Source organism: Macrotis lagotis, chromosome X (assembly GCF_037893015.1).
Source record: "Macrotis lagotis isolate mMagLag1 chromosome X, bilby.v1.9.chrom.fasta, whole genome shotgun sequence".
NCBI lineage: Eukaryota > Metazoa > Chordata > Mammalia > Peramelemorphia > Peramelidae > Macrotis > Macrotis lagotis.
Genome location: NC_133666.1, coordinates 405,921,435 through 405,937,020, shown reverse-complemented (window position 1 = coordinate 405,937,020; position 15,586 = coordinate 405,921,435). Strand labels below are relative to the sequence as shown.

The following is a 15,586-nucleotide window of genomic DNA, read 5'->3' as shown; positions in this document are numbered from 1 at the left end:
GAAGGAAGACACAATCTACTTCCAGAGAAGGAACTGATAAGCAGAATTATGTACAGAATGGTTTTATATTCATAATGCATATTTGGGTCTAATGATAGGCTTTTCTATGTTGTGGGAGAGAAGGAAAAGCAAATTTACATAATAACTTTATTATATATTTAAAGAAATAACAAATTGTATGTAATTGGTTTGGGGTTTCATGTACAATCATCTTTTATATTAACATAAATAAATAAAAAATATTAAAGAATTTTTTAAGTGAATTACATTATGGAAGAGTTCAGGTTTAACTAATGGTAACAATATTCCATGGTAAAACAATTCAGAGATTGAAAGATAAACGTAAATCATACTTATAATATATTCTTTTCTAAGGCCACATTAGAATTCAGGGAGTGAAAAAACAACAGTTATTATAGCCAGCATTTATGTGGTGCTTTAAGGTTTACAAAGAGTTTTTGCAAATATTATGCTATTCTGATCATTTAAACAACCCTAAGAGATAAATGATTTTCTCTCCATTTTCAGAAGCCAAAACTGAGGCATATGGATATTAAATGACTTATCCAAGTTAAACAGTAATTGTCTGAGGCAGCATTTGAACCTAGATCTCCCTGACTCCATGTATAGTGTTCTGTGCACTAGTTGCCATAATTGAGCAAGTTAATTTTTTCTTTTGAAGAATAATTATTTATTCAAAATGTTGACAAGGAAAAGGTAGATGAATCCTAATCTCTCCATTTAGTACATGATATTAAAGTTTTGTTTTTTATATTATAATAGGATATTAAAGTGAACCTTTGTTTAAATTTTTCCCTTTTCTGAGTTGCAGCTAAAACGTTGGAGAGGAAAGAGAGACCATGGGAAAAAAAGAATATATATAAACATAACCTTGGCTAGTGAGGTGGGGATGAGATAGAACCTCATGTTCTTTTCCAGCAAAGCCTCAGCTTAGTTGATCTCTCAATAACTGCTTTATTCTACAAGGATTTTTCCTCAAGAATCTAAATCAAAATAATTAGATTTCAGAAATAATTCAGTTCTAATACTGAATAACTAAGAAGAAAAGCCTGAAATAAATGACTAAATATTTTTCTAAGCATCACTCCATAACATACCCAGCACTCCACATAGAGTCAAGTGCTCAAATATCAAATAGATCTGTCATCTCATTCTTCTCAGTGGAAATCACAAGTCATCCATATCTGTCCAAGTCGGGTGACTTGGTCCATGTTCTCTCAAGTTCACCACCAGAGGTTCATAAAATGGAAATGTTTTTCCTTCGATCCTGTCATGGGTCCAAAAAACAAACAAACTAGCTACCATTATACTTTGCCCTTACATCAAGAGAACATTCATTCTTCTACTATTCTTTTTTTTTTTTTGATGATCACTTGAAATTCTCTGAAGATGGGAAAAATCCCTCTCTTACATCCCTACCAATGGCCCATGTTAGTCAGTTACTAATGCATCTAAACTAATTTTATTCGCAAAAGGAATCTGGATAAGTATTTATTCCTCAGAAATATTTTGTATCTTGAGGGATTGTTTTCCTTTTACAGAAAAAAAGTACAGAGTAATGCCATATTGTTTGGCAACTTCAGTTATGGAATGGACTTCACTTTCAAGTTTTTCAGGAATGATTTAATTAATATTTGATGGATTGAATTGAACTGATTTTTTTTTTTGATAAACTTATGCTTGGGTTCATTTTCCAAGTGTGTGAATTACTTCCTGGGAATATATATCAGACATTTCAAGATACTGTATTAGTAATAAAAATGTACAATTTATCTAGTGCTGTATGGTTAAAAAAGTTTATAAATTACTCTGATCATATTATCTCATTTGGTCTTCACAACAACCCTGTGAGGTAGGTGATAAATGTATGATTAATATCATTTTATAAAGGGAGAAACTGAGGCCTAGAGAGATCAAGTGTTGTTACTTGAGTAGCAAGCATTAGAGGTTGGTCCTGAAATCCGTTCTTGATTCCAAAATTCATACTCTTTCTGATATTCCAAAATGCTTCCCTACTCTACTAACTTTTAAGTAAAATAAATCACATCACAGTTCCTATCATTCTAGGTCTAGAATCCTACTTAATGTTTTATTTGGCTTTTTTGTATTTTTTTGATGAGGCAGTATGCATTGAGTTTGAAAAACAGGAGACCTAGTTTCCTACTCTGATTTTGCCAGCTCCTAGCTGATCAGCTTCTAGCTATACTTATGTAGCCCAGGAGGCATAAATAGGGATAAAGAATCTGGAAGAACTGAGTGCAAAAAATGATTTCAGAAACCTACTTAGTGTAAATAGCATGTCATTCTCTTAATGACTCAGTTTCTTCATCTGTAAAATGGGAATAATGATAGCATTCACCTCATGGGGTTACGGTAGTGAGAATCTAATAATATATGTAAAAACACTATCCATCTTGGGTGACTTGGTCCATGTTCTCTCAAGTTCACCACTAGGGGTTCACAAAATGGAAGTGTTTTTCCTTTGATCCTGTCATAGATCCAAAAAACAAGCAAACTAATTACCATTATATTTTGCCTTCACATCAAGAGAACTATTCACATCTTTTTTTCACATTTACTTTTAATTTATGGAATAAAAAGAAGCATTTCCATAGCAGTGTAATAAAATATGATTGCACAGGATATTGCAGTTCTATTATGGACAACTTGCTAATTTTTAAAATATATAATAGAGTTGTCATGTAAATATTTTTTTTCTTCCCATTCTTCCCTCCCTTCAGAGATGGCTATTATTAGACACAAATAGGTATCTATTTATCTATCTATCTATCTATCTATATATATATATTTATAAATGTAAAATTATTCTATTAATAGTTAATTTTAAAAGAAAAGCTTTGCCAATATCTAGTGTATAATAATAAACAACTTGAGTTCTTATTAACATCTTGCTGTTCAGTCTTGCTCCAATCTTTATAACCCCATTTGGGATTTTCTTGGCAAAGACTGAGTGCTTTGCCATTTCTTTCTTCAACTCATTTTACAGATGAGGAAACTGAGACAACCAGAATTAAGAGACTTGCCCAGGGGTCACACAGCTAGTAAGTGTCTGAAACTGCATTTGAACTTGGATTTTGCTAACTCTAGGCTCAGCACTCTATTCACTGCATCACCTAGATTACTGACCTCATTTTTCTGGCAGTCTTAAATTATTTAGGAGAGAAAATTATTGAGTATTTAATTAACACACAGTAACAGATAAATTGATGCAGCTCCTCTGGTCTCAAGTAACTTCACTATATTATATCATTAATTATATTTGGCCTGGTGTTTCTTATTTTTTCTAATATGTGATAGCAAAAAAAGTTTCCTTTTGCTCTTAAATTTACTTATAATTCTTTCCAACCAAATTCTTTAATTTGTAACATCCCCTTTTGACCAAAAGAGATGAAGGAGGACGGGAATGCTAAAAAGAAATATTTCCTAGCACTCACAGCCACAGGAATGTTTAATATTATTGGAGTTTAGAATACAAGAACATTTCTAAGACAGCAATCATAACATCAAATAGGACCAGAAGGACTTCAGTTTTTTCCTAGGAGTCCCAATCAGTCACCACCTCTACTAGGAAAAACAAACCAGCACCAGACAGAAAAACACGTGCTCTATAGAAGAGGTGGTAGACAAGGGGTAGATGACATTGAACTTTTTCCCCCCAAGTTCAAAAAGATTACCCCCACCCCACCCTATTACTACCTGTGTGTCCATATATTTGCCACCCAAGTTTTTACTTTGTCGTACTAAAAGAAACTAGACAAGGACCTCTGAGAGAAGCAACTCTCTCTCATTCTCACATTTTCTCTCTCTCTCTTTCACTTTCATATATTTCATATATTTCCATATATACTTTTATCTATACACACATACATATACAAAAACGTGTTTGTAAAATGTGTAGGTATATAGGTGCATATATTACAGGTAGGAATATCTGCGTGTATCACACATACATATGGGGGATGTGTATGTGTGTGCCCTCTTTTTTCCTGCCTGCCCTAGGAGCAGGAGGGGGGTCACCAACCCCCACCAATGACTCTTTCCAGTCCTCTCAAGGCTGTGCTCCCCATTTTTGGAGTTCCGGGTCCGATTCTCCGCCTTTCCAGCTAGTCCTGACTCCCAGAAAGGATTGCAATCTCGCTCCAGGGGAGCCCTAGCCCGAGGCAGTCCGGGACTCTGCAGCTGTCTCGGAGCTAAAGGATCAGATTTAATTTCACAACATAGTCTCCTCGTCACCCACAAGGAAAAGGGAGGCCAAGGCAACGGAAAGGTCATGCATCGTCCGACTCGTAAGCCGGGCTGAAGTGGTGGCTGGTGGTCGATGGATGGTGACTGGTGGCTAGCACTGGTGGCAACCACAGTGTGAACGTGGGAAGGTCAGGAGACGAAGAAGGGGAGGAGGAGGGGAAGGGGAGAAGAAAAGGAGGAGGAGGAAGAAGAAGAAGAGAAGGAGGAGGAGGAGGAAGGGAATGAGGAGGCAGGGGTGGGGGACTAAGAAATTTGACTTACTTGTTTCAAAACTTCGGGCCTGCTTCACGATGAGGCAGGGATGAGAAACCAGTTGTTCCAAAATAAAACCAAATGGGTAAACTGATAGGGACGAGCGGTTCTAGAAGGAGTCCTGTCTGTATACCAGCTTCCAGAAATACGAGCCTAAGGTTTCTTTTTCTTTTGTCCCTTTTACTTTCTTTAAAAAAAAAATACAGAAACGACACACAGACAGACACCTCTAGTATCTCTTCAAATAAGAAAGAAAAAAGCTGGTGCGCTGTCCTGGAGTGTGCAGCAACTTCGGCAATAAGCAACAACAAGGCAATACCTCGCCCTGACCTCCCTCCTTTCTTCCCTCCCACTCGCTTCTTCTCTCCTAGCCTCCTCCCCAGGCCCGGCTCCCGGAGCGCTCCTTTGGCTGTGCAGCAGCTGAGGGCACAGAGCACTATCCCGCGCCGGGCCTCTTGTCCATTTTTGCCGAGGGTAGTCCCAGGACGCCGCTGGCCTTCCGGAGTTTATTATATTAAAATGGGGGGGGGGGGATAAAGGTAGTTTTGGAGACAAAGGAAGGGGTTGGTTGCAGTCTGCTTCTTTCTGGGTCTGGAGTGAGGTGTGAGCAAGTTAAAGGAAGACGTTTGGTTTTGCAGGGTTTTTTTTTTTAATTTTTAAGAGGGATGTAATGGCCAAAAATAATAGTTACTTGTTCCTACCCTGTAGGCAAAGATTTGTGATCTTATATTCTTCCCCTATTTTCACCGAAGAGCTTGAGTGGCAAGTATAGATAGCAATGTGAACACTGCGTTGATTTACTTATGTAAAAACAAAAACAGAAACAAAAACCTTACTATATGTGTAGAATATGGATTGAAATGTGACTTTCTTGTTCATTCTGAAGTAATCTCCATTTAGTCATTTTCCACTATCACCCAAAAGGGCAAGTGAGAAGACATAAGGATCGCGACGGGCACTCAGTTGCACACACAGTCACTCATCGGTTGTATGCGAATAATTATCACTTAAATTTATATAGCACTGTAATATTTACAAAGGAATTTCCGTATGTGAGAGGAAGAGAAGCTTAGTAGACTTGTCCTGGAAGCTAGTAAGATCCACATTTAAATCCTATCTTTAATACTACCATATTAGCAGTGAGACCTTTGACAAGTCACTTCAGTGCTCAGTTCTCTAGGCAATTCTTATACTTTAAACTGCAATAAGATACCTGTATTAGTAGAGGAAATTTCTTAGTTGGGGAGCTCCCTAGTCCAGTGAATCCTTAGGTACATTGTCAATACCTTTAGAGACATTATCTGACTCTTGGGGTCACTGCCACAGCAGATTATTATCCTCATTTTGCAGAGGAGGAAATTGAGAATAAGAGTTAAGAAATGACTTACCCATAGTCACATACTTAGTAAATGGTTGTGGTGGGAGCCAAAGTTTGTCCAGTCCTTTTTAGTAATATCTGATTCTTCTTGATCCCATTTAAAATTTTCTTGGCAAAGATACTTGAGTGGTTTGACATTTCCTTCTTCAGTTCAGAATTCAGATGAAGAAACCGAGGCAAGCAGGATTAAGTGATTTCCCCAGGATCACACAGATTATAAAGTTCCAAGGTCAGATTTGAACTTGTGCACAATATAAATTTTCAAATCTAAATTTGATATTCCTAATTCCAGATCAATCATTTTATTCACTAAACCAAATTATTTCTTACTTGAATATGCATAAATCAACATTTTTTTGAGACCTTGCCAGATATTTTAAGCCTGATAGGCATTTGGGGATTGGGGGGAGACTAAACTTTCTCCTAATCTTTGAGGATGTTAGATGATTTGAGAGATTTTATGAAAAAAAATGAAATAGAAACCCCAAACACATAAAACTTATGCAAAATTGTATATGCCATATTTGACAGTGATCCAGGCTGATCCAGAGAATCTGCTAAAAGCTGTTGTTGATTGGCCAAGGACAATTTTTTATAGAGAGAAAGTTGAAAACAGTTTTGGGAATGTTGTCCAATTAGTTCATTAGCACTGCTTACATATTGAGATACCTTACCTTTGGAGATATTTACCAGATCTCTCCTTTGATTTTGATGGCAAGGTTTTCACACACTATTGTTTGTGTCTTTCACTTTTTTTTCCTGCCCATCCTCTTGTCAGTACTATTCATTTCATAAAATTGGAGAGATAAGAGTGGTTTCATAAAGGTGGGAGAAAGAGAAGTAGATAAGTTGTGTTCTGAAAGAGAGGAAGGATTTTGATAAATGAAATTACTGGAGATGGGGAAGTTGTTCTTTACTGGCAAGAAGGATATAAAGGGCAAAAGCAAGAAGGGTGATAAAGATTGGGCTAAAATGAAGACTGGTAATCAAGAGATATGGTACCTTATTTATTTATTTGTGGCAATGGGGTTAAGTGACTTGCCCAAGGTAACATAGCTAGGCAATTATTATGTGTCTGAAGCCAAACTTGAACTCAGGTCCTCCTGACTCCAGGGTTGGTGTTCTATCCATTATGCCAGCTAGCTGCCCCCCTATAATATATTTTTAAAAAATAGTTCTCTAGTCTAGTATCCTAAAAACAAAATACTCATTTGAAAAGTTCTAATTGAAGCAGCCCTAACGGGTGCAGCTAGGTGGCACAGTGGATAGAGAACCAACTCTAAGAAGGACCAGAATTCAAATCTACCTCAGATACATATCAGCTGTGTAACCCTGGGCAAATCAAATAGCATCAGTCCAATTAAGTTTGCAGTGACAAAGATACTGAAAGAATCACAGATTCAGAACTAGAAGAGATCTTAAATATAATGTACAGCAGGGCTTCTTAATCTTTCTGTGTCATGAAACCCTTGGGCAGAAATCTGGTAAAAATCTGTGAATCCCTTTCCAGAATCCCATTTTTAAATGCATACAATACAATACATAGGATTACAAAGAAGCTAATTTTAATGAAGCACACTTATTCATAAGAGCAATTAGGTGGTGCATTGGTAGAGCTTGGAATCTGAAAGACAAGTTAATGAGTTCAAATCCAGCCTCAAACACAACCTATGTATTTCTGTTCCAGTTTCCAATCTAAAATGATCTAGAGAAAGAAATAGCAAGCTATTCCAGTAATTTTGTAAAGAAAATTCCAAATGAGGTCACAAAGGGTTAGACATGACTCAACAATATGTATATATGCAAACATGTACAAATACATGTGTATATGGATATATGTGTATGTTTAGTAGACATGTGCATATATCTAATTCATGAATCCCAGGTTAAGAACTCTGCCTTTTACAGAGAACCAGAACTGAGAACCAGAGAAGTAAAATGATTGCCCAGGGTTACAAAGTTACTAAATTGCTGAGATTTAAACACAAGTCTTCTGAATCTAAATTCATTACATTGTCCTTCATGCTTGAAGACCATGACAACAGGGAAGTGATGCCATGACAAACACATGAATTGGAAGTGATGCCATGACAAACACATGAATTGGATTTGAGTGAGGGGGAGCCTGTGCTAAATCACCAGACTCACTTTCTCCACCAGAATCATCTGGGTCCAGTGGCCAGATATGAATCAGGTTGAATGGAGATAGCCTTGGATGTGAGGCAATCTGGGTTAAGTGACTTGCCCAAGGTCACATGACTAGTAAGTGTCTGAGGCTGAATTCATATTCCCATCCTTCTGACTCCAAGGCAGTGTTCTATCTACTGTATCACCTTGCTGTCCACACTCATTAAGCAACTATTATTTACCATATACTGGTGAATGCAGGTAATACAAAGGAAGAAAAAAGATGGCCACTGCCCTCAAAGACTCCACAGTGTGATTCATTTCCATTTAATTAGAAATCAGAATTATGGCAAAATATACTAACAGCCTATCATGTACAAAACACTGGAAAAGGCTTTGGGATTGTGTGTGTGTGTGTGTGTGTGTGTGTGTGTGTGTGTGTGTGTGTGTGTATGTGTGTGTGTGATGATGGAACTAGGCATAGATTTTTGCAAGAAAGTTAAGTGACTTGCCCAGGGTCACAAAGCTAGTTATGTGTCAAATATTTGAGGCTGAATTTAAATTCAGCTCCTTCTGACTCCAGGGAAAATGATCTATACACTGTTCTATGTAGCTTTGCTTCCCCCAACCCATGCTAAGTAGCATTTATCCAGTCTTTCCAACTCATCAATAATATTTGATACTTCCTTTATAACAATACTGCTTGTGTAATTACTGCTCTTTTGATTTTTCATTTTATTTCTGAAAATCCTACTTAACTAGTCTTGCAAATAATCTTACTTAACTAGTCTTGCAAATAATCTTGGCAGTGGATTTGAGTTTCAGATCTGTATTTTCATTCCTAAAGGAAATTCCACCGACATAAAGATTGATATCTGCTCTACAGGTTTAGTTTTACACAGTTGCCTGGGGCATTAGGTATCTGAGAGGTCACAAAGTCACTCTATTAGACTGAGGGTACACTGAGGGCAGGGACTGGTTTTGTTTTGTTTTTACTTTGTATTCCCAGAGCTTAGCATATTGCCTTGTAAATGGTGATAATGATGTTTGTCCTTCCTTCTTGAAGAAGACCATGACATCAGGGAGATGATGCCCTTACATGCAGGTAAACTGGATTTGAGTTAGGTGTAGCTGTGCTAAGTCATCGGCCTCACTTTCTCCTCTGGAGTTATCTGGGTCCAATGGCCAGATGTGAAACAGGACAACTGGAGTTAGCCCCAGATTGGAAACAATAAAGGTTGAGTGATTTGTCCAAGGTCACACAGCTAGTAAAGGTCCAAGAATGAATTTGAAGTCAAGTCCTCCTAACTTCAAGGTCAGCACTCTGCCTAGTGTGTCATCTTGCTGATCCCAAGTGTTTCTAACTCTGAGACCAGCCAGTTCTCTATCCAACACACAATGGCTACCTCAGAATAATTAAGGGAGAAAAAATTACTTGGTTTTGAAAATCAGAAAAAAACCTATTTAAAAACAGAATTCATGCATCGTTAAGATATGCATTCTTTAAGAATAGAAAACATAAATTATTTTACTTTTCCAGAAATCTCTCTTTTCTTCTCCCTCACACTCTATACACAAACATACATGCATACATACATATATATATCACATAATATAGACCACATATATAATTTATATATAAATCTAACATACAAATATGGTTTAGAAATGTTGGAAAGTCTTTTACTAGAAGATATTATATTTGGGAGACAATCAGGGTTCTCCTAGCACAATATACAAATTCTTCATAATCTCTCTCTGAAACAGAAGTAGCAGGAGCCAATTTACTGAGTATAATTCGTTGCAGACACTTGCTTGGGTAAACAATCCTCTTGAGCCTTCTCAGATGCATAGCCAATAGGGAGCTGTCTGACTACTTGAGGTTTTTACATATCTTTCAACAAAATCAGAAATACAAATTCAACATCAGTTCTGAATATACAATTTGGATTGATGACACTCACTGGAATAGAGATCTATAATAAGTAAATACATTAGCCTTATCTGTGAATTTTTTCTCAAATATATTTTTAGCTATTTTCATCTTGCATATTTATGACATCAACTTTGTAATAAAAACCAAAGTAGTATGTTAGTCACAAAATATTTCTTGTATATGTACATTGTGGAAAAGTGAACAAAGTTAAAAGCAATGCATTGGAATTTGATATCAATATATTTTGACTATTCACATAAAATGCTTGTATGTTTATATTCATGTAAGCATGTATAGTATGTGTATAGAATATTTCTCAGTGTACCTCTAGCAAAAGCCGAAAGAAATCAAGTATGTTAATTTTATATCAGTTGTTTTATATTGAACTCAAAGCATCCAGGTGTTTGTGCATCATAAAATTTTAATCCTAGCTGCCACAATGATCTATATTTTATAATAGTAAAGAAATGACTAAAAAGTCTGTTGCAAATTGGACAGGCACATGGAAGGCTCAAAACTACTTAAGTGTAGAGTTATACATGGACTTATGGCATAAACACAGAACACATGTGCCAGAAGTATGCATTTAGAACCTCAACCCTATTCACATTTTCAAATCCAAATCCAAGAAATTCAAATGCCACAAGCTAACACATGTTCTTCCAAGGTTTGAATTTGGCCTCCATGCAGATTAAGAGTGCATACAGAAGCACAAACACAACACATACACTACACTGCACCACATTTTATTTGAAAGCACACACTCCATGTGTTCACTCTTTTGTTTCATCCTCTGATTGGATTGTTTTTCTAATGGGCAAATCCTTTAAACACAGTTAACTACTGACAGTGTAAGGAGGGGAAGTTCAGGATTAGACCTATTGATTTTAATAAAGCTTCTCTCCTGAGCATCAATGAAAGGGAATAATAATTGCACATATGTATATAGTACTTTATATTTTGTAAAGTGCTTTATAAATAGTATCTCATTTGATTCTCACAACAACCTGAGAAGGAGGCACTATTTACAGATGAGGAAACTGAGTCAGACAAGTGTTAAGTGACTTGCCATGGGTCAAATAGGTAGGAAGAATCTAAGGCTAGGTTAGATTTGAACTCAGATCTTTCTGATTCCAAGACCACTATTGAGGGTCACTTAGATGCTGTTACACCATTATAGGATAGAACCTAGCCAGAACTAAAGTCAATGTCCCTGGGGTAACAAGGGCTTTCAGAAGTACCATTCTTTATTTAAATTAAATAGCATTTTAGTTGACTAGCAAAATATCTCAAAACACATTGGGATTTATTCTCCTATCCCCTTTTTTAGTTGTATCACTCCCCGGTTGTATATTTAGTGCATAGGAAAGAATATAAATTCTTTTACTGAAATCAAATGCCATCATCACAGTCAACAGTATTGAAGAATATTTATAGAGAGCACTCATGAAGCTTGGTACAGTAGATACTATGCAAAGATAATACAACAGACATGGTTCCTGTTCTCTAGTAGCTTACAGTCTAGGAGCTTATCATCACTAAGTGATACTGTTATATATTACTTTCCGTACTGTTCAGCATCCTAGGGTATCCTATGACTTGAAAGTTAATACCCTGTCTATTGCCACCTTTAAAAGTGCTGGCCATACCTGGGGGAAAGCTTGTTCATTTGGCAGGAACTATGCTATTATATGACTCATAAATTTTGACATTTACATCAAATGTTTCATTACTTTGGAACAGGAGCCTCTGAAACAGTTTTTATTATACAGTACTGATAAATAGAGGTTTTCCTATACTGAAAAAAATCTAAGAGAAGTAGAATATTAATACAAAAGAGCAATAACATTTCTTAGTCATATAAAGGATATTTTAATAAGTTTCATTGGTAAGAGGAAGTGGAAGTAAAGTAAAATTTGTTTTTATGCATTTATACTCTAGTATTTCTGATTTTAAAAATGGGAAAAGAATGCCCTCATTTTTGACCACCCTTTAATTATAAGGAAGAACTAAGGCTCAGTACCCATAGGTTCTTTCTTTTTTTATTTTATTGTTACATGTAATGCACATATCTTAACATATTTATACATTCTAGCTTTGAATCCCTCCTTTAGGAATCCTTATTGTTCCCTTGCATCTTCTACATTTATTCAATTGAACATTTTTAAAATTAAATCCAACTTAAATTTTCCTGTTCTCGTTCATTTCAGCCTCCCTACCTCTCTCCCCTGACACTATGAATAACTTCTACCCATTCTATTAGAAATTTTAAGTCTTAGGTTATCTTGTGTTTGTCTTCTATTCTTTGAACTCCTTTCAGGGGTATCTTCCTCTAAAGCTTCTGTATGATATTTTTTCTAATTATTTCCAAAAACAAAGAATGTGGTATGGAGGAAATAGTGCTGCACACAGAACTGAAGCAACCTAAGTTCCAGATTCAGATCTTAACTCTTGCATTATGATAAGGTCATTAAATCTCTTGGGTCTCATTTTCTTCATGTGTAAAATAGGAATAATGATTCCTACCTTATTCACCTCATTAGGTAAGTATGAGAATCAAAGAGGCAAATGTAAAATGTTTTGTAAAACTCAAAACATAAGATGTTTATCAGCTGTTCTAATTGTTCTTCTTGTGGACATGTCCAGTGCTGAGATACTGATCACCAAGCAAATACTTGCAATTCAGGCAGTGTCTTGTGCATGCTGTCACCTTCCTACATATTTGTGATAGTCACATGTTTGCAACCACAAAGGGCATTGACTTGGGCAGTATTTATAATTCCTGCCATATCACATAACAAGCACTCAATTAACTCATCATTACCATTAAGGAATCACTGCCCTCTAATCTCTACCCCCTTCAACCTAAAAGGATAAAGATGCAGGTGCAATTTTGTAAAAAGGTGTCCACCTATCCAAATTACTACTTTCCCAGTTTTGCTACATAGGGAAAAATCTGTATTCCTTAAATAAATCTTAATAGTTAGCAAATCTGAAGGACACAGTTTTTTGCTCATGAAGGAATTGAGTTGGAACTAATGTTTATGAGTCTTAGATTATTTCCCCTAGACATATTATTTTGTAGTTATCTAAGTTGAATCTCATTTTTTTACTTCCTGTCTAGGTTTTTGGCATATAATTGATGTTATTTTTGATGAGCAGTTTAGCTTATAAATTTTATTTACTTATAAATTCTTGTTATTGTTCCTAATTAGTGATTTAGAAATCATTATGCACAGTTCATTCCACCTTCATTTAAAAAAAAGATTTTTTTAAAAATTGAAGAGAACAAAAACACTTAAATAATACGTCATAGATTATGGACTGGACTTCATTATATTCAGCATTTGACTCTCTGTTGGCAAACAAAAGGCACATTAATAAGAGTCCTAAAAGTGGATAATGAATATTAAATATGGCATATGCTGACCTAAGTGTCATCTCATCTTAAAACAACCATGGGGAGGAGAATTCAGGAAACTTGTGCTGTAATTGAGCAGCATAAAAATAAATAATTTAAGTATAATCATAAAATATTATAAATCCCATTGTAATGATTTCAATAATCCATTATGAAAGAATTTTGAGGTCATTTTGGTGCTAAATTTTTTTCCACATTGAATTTTCAGTCAGAAGTGAAGAAGGGTTTGTTTTCTTTATGAGGGATGGGGGGGGTTCTGTATTTCTTTTTATTTTGTGCTCTTTCCTATTGCAATTATAGATTCTTTCATTGAACAAATGTAGTTCTCTTAAGGCTTAATATTGCTGATGTTACAATGGACTCTTAAAACTAATTTGGTATAATTTTTAAACATATTCAAACTTTATAGTAAGTTCACAAGTCTTGTTTAAAATCACTTTTATGTTTCTAATTATACTTTGTGAGAGGGTAAAGGGAGAAACTTGGCTTTTTACATTTCAAAAATCACAATGTATTGATAGCTGATTGCCATTTGACTTTGAAGTTATCTGTTCAGCATCAGATTTTTAATGTCCTACCACATTCACAACTCAGCTATACATGCCATTGATTTTTCCAAGATTCAAATGAAGACTTTATGGCCCTTTTCTCTTAGGAAATTCATTTATATATTAAGGGAAAGTTTTAACCCTATTAAACAACTCTCAGTTGGTCCAAGCAGATAGATAAAAGAAAACTGAATATCAAATGGTTCAAAAGTAATTTTTCCATGAAGAATGATTCACTCTTTCTGTACTCTATTCCCATGTGCAGTTCAGTGTCTGCAGTACAATCACTAATAATAATATTTAATCTTTGAAGCTATGTAAACTGTCTCCAATGGCCCACCAGTCAAAGCTTTAAGGGGGTTGCAACTTTATCAATTCTGTATATTCAATGAGATTCAATGAAGCTAAAGAAGGTAGGACTCTTTTTAGTCATATTAATTCTGAGTCTATAGGTTTACTTCCAAAAGAGGTCAAGGGCATAGAAATTCATGAATGCCCAAGTTCAAAATTAACTTTGGAGGTAAAAATATAGAAATCAATTCATTTTCTTTTAAATAAGGTTTTTAATGTTCAGGAAACATATCTGGGAAATCAGGAATGTAGCAGTCAAGATCAAAATTGAATAGACTATTTGATGTGAAAATTGAGATGGGGTCACCCTGAAAATATAGATGGGGTGGGGGTAGAGAGTTTGTTGGGGAGAGTCGGGAGCCAGTTTGTCAGGGAGAATGAAACGCCCTGGGGGACTCAGCTCTAAAGTTAAGGTGGGACGAATTGCTTTGGGTCCTGCGTGGCGAAGTACCATGAAATGGCTTGAGCCATGCTCAGATAGTTGAGTAAAAGCCACTTCAGGTAGGAGTGTTCTTTTGTTGATTTAGCCTTTAATCTGGTGGAAATCTAGCTTCTTATTCTTAATGTAGCTTGGCTTGCAGGGCTCTAGCAGACTTCATCCTGTTAGCTAGCCCAGTTTCTCCAGGACAACAGGGATCAGACTATAAGCAATCCTTGTAGCTCAAAGCAGAGCCTGGGCTTCTGTGTGTTTTTCGAGTTCAGACTCGCTCGCTCCTGGTTGTTTCTTTTCTGTTTTTTTTTTCCTCCCTGTTTCCTGGTTTAAAAAAAAAATAAAAATAAAAATAAATCCAGTCCGTGGAAGAAATGCGATAGGTCTGTATGATGCAGCCCGGCACACGTGGTTGTACACATGGGCAGAGGGGTGGCTAATGGGAGGAGGAGGAGGAGATTAAAGAGAAACTTGAAATTAAGGCAGAGCTGTAAAATTTGAGATTTTGCTTCATCATTTCCTACTGGTTTTTGTCCTTTACAGCCGCACTTGTCAAAGAAAAATGAAAGAAGGAAGATTTTCCAACACAGACCTGTTTATAGACATGGATGTGCATACATTTCTTCCTGGGAAAGTTTAACTGGAAAAGAAAAGGGCAGCTGCAATGTAAGCTGCCCAATAAATTGGTGGTCCAATATTTCCCCAAACAGCATATATATATATATATATATATATATATATATATATAGATATAGATATAGATATAGATATATAGATATAGATATAGATATAGATATAGATATAGATATAGATATAGATATAGATAGATATAGATATAGATATATAGATATAGATA

The 15,586-nt window shown here is 35.8% G+C and overlaps 1 long non-coding RNA gene across 1 annotated transcript in view; it reads right to left on the bottom strand.

Moving 5' to 3' along the window:
* The window catches only part of LOC141502384 (uncharacterized), a 178,214-nt gene extending 173,339 nt beyond the window's left edge, over positions 1–4,875 (bottom strand). Inside the window, exon 1 of the long non-coding RNA XR_012472507.1 lies at positions 4,549–4,875. This is a non-coding gene — a long non-coding RNA (uncharacterized LOC141502384). The remainder of the gene's footprint in view (positions 1–4,548) is intronic.
* Positions 4,876–15,586: the final 10,711 nt, after the last annotated feature.